General features: G+C 38.8%; 1 long non-coding RNA gene across 1 annotated transcript; it reads right to left on the minus strand.

Annotated features, from left to right (window-relative positions):
- Positions 1 to 1,198: 1,198 nt before the first annotated feature.
- On the minus strand, positions 1,199 to 4,802 carry LOC120545373. The gene is made up of 4 exons (XR_005636687.1): positions 4,761 to 4,802; positions 3,678 to 3,707; positions 2,839 to 2,865; positions 1,199 to 2,288 (listed from the first exon to the last, which is right to left on the minus strand). It is a non-coding gene; the product is annotated as an uncharacterized LOC120545373 (long non-coding RNA).
- Positions 4,803 to 7,104: the final 2,302 nt, after the last annotated feature.

Here is a 7,104-nt window from a genome sequence, read left to right on the forward strand (position 1 = left end):
GTCAGATAGATGTCATTAACTCTTTTTCTGACCTCTTTATACATTGCATTACCTTTATCCAAAACAAGGTCAAGATCAGCTCTGGTGATGTTTTCATTCTCGTGAAGGAATGACAGAAATGTAAGTGAGTTGCAGGTACACTGCTTATTTCTGTTTTTACCATATTTACAAGAGGCCTGGCTGCGGGATGCACGGACTTGTCTTTCAGAAGGCTGACCTGCTGGATTTACATAGTCTGCATGAGAAGGGCCTGCTACACACTGAGGGTGTCCACTCTTTACATTAGAATAAGACGCCTGTGGTGACATGACACTTTGACCTCTGTGGTTTACCTGGTTAGCTCCAGAAGAAACTGCCACATATCTTTTCTTGACCATGTCAGCATAAGATACCTGTGGTACACCTGGCTCATCACTTTGACCTCTGAGCTTTACCGGGGTGACAATAGAAGGCCTTGCTTCACCATCGCTGTGACATCCTCTCTCGTCAGCAGAAACCTTTGGTACATCACTCTGACTTCCCTGTGTCACACTTTCATCATCATGAGACGCTGCAGCCATCTTCACCTCTCCACAGCTCTGAGGACCAACACATTCTACCTGTTCACCTGCTGTACCCTGAACCTCCTTTGACCTCTGATGGCGCAGGCTTGCAGCTTGTGACTTCTTACTCTTCTTCGGCATTGTTGATGTGATCCAAAACCACAAATCTTTTTTATTTTTATTGTAGACAATCAAGATAATAAACACAATATGAATCAAAATATATTAACTTAGCAAGATAAGAAAGTAGATTCAAGCAGTATATGCTCTTAGTAATGGTAATTTATGTCAAAAATATTCTATATATATTTATTTTAAAGCAAAACACTAAGTGCTCAAATAAATGTTTTCCCACAAAATCTTTCTTATAGATATTTAGAAGTATAACTAAAGTTGAAGTATCACACACATTATACTGTATTTCAGTGGTACTTAAGTTTCTATATCTTCAGCAAATTGAAACCAAATAGGACACAGGAATATGGTTTATTTAGTATTTTAAGGCACTATCAAGAAATCTGTACTGATGTTCAAATACTGTGCTTTTCTAAGAATAACTTTGGTATTTGTATATTTAAGGTTTTGTAAATGCCAGATTAAATGTCTTCAACCTTAATATATTCAGAGGTTTATTTTAATATAAGCAAAGAATACAGTTTCTCCTTACAGTCTGTTTATTTATTTCATAAAGATTTAACCAACAATAAAGCACGTACAAAACTTGTTGATGTAAACAATGTGAGTGGATCTATAGATGAGGTACAAATATGTGAATCAGAGACAAATAACTCAATGTATGTAGTGTAATTACTTTTACACTTGCACAAACAAAAACTGATTATGTGTACTCTGGTGTGAATATATTTGCAGTCAAAACAAACCTTTTGGTACAGAGCTCCACAGCAACACGGTCCTGGAACAACTACAGCTCTTTTCTTGTATAAATATAGATTTGGACTTCAATTTATTGTTATGTACATTAACAAGAGACTGTTGTCTTCAATGATACACTTTATAACAGCAACTTATATATTTGGAAATTTACCAGATCTAATTTTGAATTAGTTTTTACAGTCAAATGTTTGTGATAAAAGCTAAACAAAATGTGTGTTATTTATGTGTTTCCAGTCTTTTCAATTAATTTAATGAACAAAAAACACTTAATTTATTTAATTATGACTGCTACCAAATAGAATATTGATACAATATGGACAATTCAAAAATACAATAAGGTTTTTGCCAATTGAAAAGGCCAAATCAAATGTGTGTGAGAGAGAGACAGGAGAGGTAGAAAAAGTGTGAGCAGAGAAACTCACAGATCCATAAAACAGAATGATCAGGTTCCAATCAACCCATGAATCCAAAACAGATACCAGTAATCTGTAGCTTTCCAACCAGAACAAATGGGTAGGATATAATAATCCTTGAACCAGAACAAATGGGTATGATAATATTTGAACCAGAACCAGCGGGTAACTTGCAACAAGTGCAGAACCAAATGTAGATAGAGCGGGATAGAATTAGAGGGATAGAATGATAGAAAACCTCAAATTTAGATAGATTTATTAGATTTGACAGGAGAGATAGAAAACCTTATATTAAGGGATGAGTGGTAGATGTTATAGGAGAGAGGTGAAAAGAACCAATAATAGATAGAGTGGATAGAAGGGCCAGTAAAGACAGATGTGATAGAAGTAGAGGGAGATGGAGAGGGAGATGGAGAGGAGCTGGAGGGCAGCTGCACACCTGTAACACAAATAAAAACATGCATTACATTAGACATATAAAACAGAAGAAAAAAAAACATTACATGAAAAGTGATTGCTTTAAATGTGTCAATATTTTTTTATCCAAATTGGTGTGATTTAGCTAAGAGGATTTTAGTAGGGTCATTTTTTCACTACGACTTTAGTAGGTGTCTATATTCAGTGACTTCTGTGTTCAATCACATCATGTTGCCTTATTTTTGCGTGTGTGAGTATACTGTGGAGTGTCCAAGTATTCACTAACACAGATGGTTTAGAAAACCAACCGTGTGAGCTTGTGTGTGTGCCGACATCTGTGGGAGTGTATGCGTGTTTGTATGTGTTGTGTGCATGTGTGTGTCCAATTTTTTCGCGTGTGAAGTATACTGTGGGGTGTCCAAGGAGTCACTAACTTAGATGGTGAAATACTAACTAAAAGTGCACAAGCAGATGTGTACAGTAACGTTAGACAGTAGTAGTATTTACTGCCGAACAAAGTGTCAAGGCAACACATGTCATAGCAACGACATCATTCATGTGTGTTAACATACTGTCGACTTGCCACAGAGTAACCAACACTGATGGTCCAGCAGCAATGTAGAGAGGAGGCAGACAAGAGCATTGAGGGGAGAGAGGAGAGGATTTTCAGTTTCATTTTACAAGATAAGATATTCACAACAGTAATGTATTTAATTTATTTATTTAAGATCTTTTAGATCACTAATATTAAATTCATACATAGTACATACGTGCAGTGGTGGAAGAATTATTTAGATCATTCCCTTAAGTAAAATACTTATACCACAGTGTGAAAATACTCCACTAGTACAACTACAAACATTACAAACATTGGGTAGCTTAATCTACAGCAATGCATCATGTTCTATAAGATCATCATCTGTATGGTGAGGGATAGAGCAAGACATATCCAGTTTTACTTTAGAAAACCAAACTCACAGCTTATTTTAAAGGTCCCATGGCATGAAAATTACACTTCATGAGTTTTTTTTTTAAACACTAATATGCGTTCCCCCAGCCTGCCTATGGTCCCCCAGTGGCTAGAAATGGTGGTCTATATAAAAGCATCCAAAGAGCACCATGCCATGGGACCTTAAATGAGTACTTATCAGGCTGGACAACATATTACCTTACTCAATATCAAAGTGTCCTTCGTGATTCATATTTAAAAAAAATTGTGTGTGTGTGCATAGTTCTGTGCAGTCTGCTTTTAATTAGCCACAGTACACAGAATTAATCATCACCTGGTGTAAATCATATATAAATGGCTTTTTTCTAAACAAAACTTAAACGTGTACAGATGCTAAATAATTATCTACAGTCAAGTTATGTGATCTATTATCAATTTCAATTATAGTATTACTATACTTACCAATCAAAAGCGCACAGCAGTATCGATGTTCTGTTGAGAAAACCAGTGACAAACTGAGTTAGTGGGTTCAAAGTTACAGTGTAAAAACAGAGACAAAAAACACAGTAAAAGGTAAAATGCTGCTATAACAGCAAGTCTGGCTGTGAGGCAGAGCAGCTATTTCATTTTTAATTTATTTATGAATACAAACAATGCCACAATGTCAGTTACAACCTAAACAGTTTAAAGTGTAGGTTCATTGACAAAAAGCAGATTTAAGAGGACTGCTAACCGAACTTAGCTAATCTTGTGCACTTATGCTTGCTCTAAAAAGTTAGCCATTTTTATGTTAGAGATATATATTAACAGTATTATAACTTACTATAAGCACTACTAACACTTAGCATCAACTACCATCACTCTCATAGAGCACCTTACCATACACCCCTTTGTAGGTGTAATTTGTTTTTATTCAATATGTAGTATCTTTTCTTTTATTGTCCATATTATTCATGTGAAATGTCTTTTTATCATCCTGTTAATCATGTATGTATGTTGTTTGTGATTTCTTTAGGCTACAGGGACCTTGAATTAAACCTACTTACCTACCTAGCTACCTATCACTAAGTGGGGTCTAGCTAACAGTGTGATAGAGCAACATTAGCATCATTGTTGTCTTGGTATTACATTTTCCAGAAAGAACCGTTTGTTTGCCTTTCCATTGACAATAGCTAAACCACTAACAAGTTGTTTTAAGTCAGTTAACAAAGCTAATATTAGCTAAAGATAGCTATCAATAATTGTATCAAAGTTGCTATCATTAGCTAATATTAGAGCAAATGCTAACGCTACCTTAGCTAATAATAGATAAAGATACCAAGCTGCTGTCATTAGCTAATATTAGCTAGCGTTAGCATCGGCGCTAATATTAGCTAATGATAGCTAAGTATAATTTACCAAGCTGTAACGTTAAACATGTCTCTTGTAATTCATGTTTGTATTCCATATGAAGAGGAAACCAATGGCAGCCTTTTTTTAAACACAAAACCTGTATTTCTACCGTTCAAAACGTTATTAGACAGCACACTGGATACTGCTACTCACCTCAGAAGGTTCTAGAACACAATGAGCTGCTGAGCAGAGCTGCGCAGTTAGATTTCAGTGAGGCGTTCAGGGGAAGTCAGAGATTCTGCCGCCAAACACAATAAATTAGCTAAATCAAATTACGTGTGTGTGTGTGTGTGTGTGTGTGTGTGTGTGTGTGTGTGTGTGTGTGTGTTTGTTGGGTTTGCGTGTGTCTCTGTCTTTGTGTGTCTGTGTGTGTGTGTGTGTGTGTGTGTGTGTGTGGGTTTGCGTGTGTCTCTGTCTTTGTGTGTGTGTGTGTGTGTGTGTGTTTGAGTGTGGGTCTGTGTGTGTGTGTGTGTGTGTCTGTGTGTGTGTGTGTGTGGGTTTGCGTGTGTCTCTGTCTTTGTGTGTCTGTGTGTGTGTGTGTGTGTGTGTGTGTGTGTGTGTGTGTGTGTGTGTCTGTGTTTATATGTCTGTGTTTGTTCGAATGTGTCAGAGTCAGAGATTCTGGCGCCAAACATAGGCGCGGGAAGTAGGGGTGCTGAGGGTGCGGCAGCACCCCTTGTTGGTGGCAGCACCCCTTGTTGTCAAACTGCGATCTAGCCCGTATTACACAATGGGCATTAATCATTATGGTGATAATTATCCAATCAGAATAAAGTAAAAGTTGTTTAATGTAATGATTGGGAGAAGGCCGCATGCACTGTGTAGATTGGCTAAAGATAAAGGTGGGTGGGCATAGAGCAGGTTGTTTACATCGCACTGAATCAAGATCAGTTTTCTAAGAACGAGTTGAGATTGAAAGAGTGGAATTAATTTGTAACTGATCCCCGGTCAGATTGGGTTGTATCAGCGAGTGAAAGTGTGGAAAAGGGACAGAAAGATGCGGCTGCTATAAAAAATGTCCCGCGAATAAATAGCTTTTTAAAAAGAGCTGGGAATGACGAAGAGGAGGATGTCGAGGAGCTAGCTAATGTTAGCTTGGAAGAATCGCTGCCTTCTACCAGCTACACTCAGCCACAGCTAACGGTAGCTAACGTTAACTTTAGCGAAGTTGTTGTGGAAAAAGACAGAGATGAGGCCGGTCATCAGCATTACAGAACAAGGTAATGGCACCTCAGGTACCATCATCTCTGAAGACCCTGCACTACGGGGACCGATTACAGAGACCGTCCGGGAGTAAGTTATACTCCGAGGGATATTAGCCTTTCAGAATCGGCGGCTAAATGTCCAGCATCTCGGAGGGGGGACGAGGCTGGCGGCAGAAAGACCCGCTCTCTCACTAACGAGGCACTGACCCGACACCTTCACCACGGTGAAACGGTACCACGGGAGTGGATTCTATATTCACTGTCCACCGGAGACATTTATTGCGTTGCCTGTAAAGTTACCAACACACAGCAGCGCATCTGTAGTAGGGTTTAGCGAGCTGCTAGAGCTGGATTTAGAGGATTTGATCTGCGACTTTGCAAAGAAAAAGACAAGAAATTAGAACTTCTAAAGGTAAGAGCTATTATGCTATCTGTAAATTGAGTAGGTTAATATAATCTGTTGTGACCGTGTGACCAGATAATGTACATATTTTGTTTAGTTTATTGAAATGCCATGCATATCAGACATATTGCATAATAATTTTGTGATGCTGCTATAGGCCTGTGTGAGACTAAGTTGTCAATTGCAGTAGCCTATATGTTGGCTTTTGCAGTTTGTGAAGTTGCAGCTGACTAAGTGACTGTTATTTTGCAACCTGCGCTCAGCTGTGTTGTGTGATGGTATTGTTGTATCTTCAGTCAATCACGTTTCAGAATTACTATTGTGCTTTCTGCTTGGGTGATTTTTAGTGAGTACTATATCGCCATAGTCTTGAGCCATACAACGCTTTGGTACGATTTAATTAATTGTAACACTGTCTTGTGATGTGTGAGTCAGATGGCAGTACTTGGTTTATTGAACTGGAAAGGCATACTTGACGCCTGCTCAGCTGGACTAGTCATTCATCTTTTTATTATTTTTTATTCGATAGTGACAGTGGATAGACAGGAACGGGGGAGAGAGAGAGGGAATGACACGCAGCAAAGGGCCGCAGGTCGGATTTAAACCGGGCCGCTGCAAAGGAATCTTTGACCAGTAGTGATTTGCATGTGATTTAGTGCCTATATAGTTCGCTGTGCAGTACATAGCAGTATGTAGCCTACTTCATGGGGGTGGGGGGGCAGAGGGAGAGTTGTTCCCGCACCCCGCCAGCACCCCGCACCCCCTGCTGGAAATGACTTCCCGCGCCTCTGGCGCCAAACACAATAAATTAGCTAAATCAAATTACGTGTGTGTGTGTGTGTGTGTGTGTGTTTGTGTGTTTGAGTGTGGGTCTGTGTGTGTATGTGTG

The sequence above is a fragment of the Perca fluviatilis genome, chromosome 2, assembly GCF_010015445.1.
Source record: "Perca fluviatilis chromosome 2, GENO_Pfluv_1.0, whole genome shotgun sequence".
Lineage (NCBI taxonomy): Eukaryota > Metazoa > Chordata > Actinopteri > Perciformes > Percidae > Perca > Perca fluviatilis.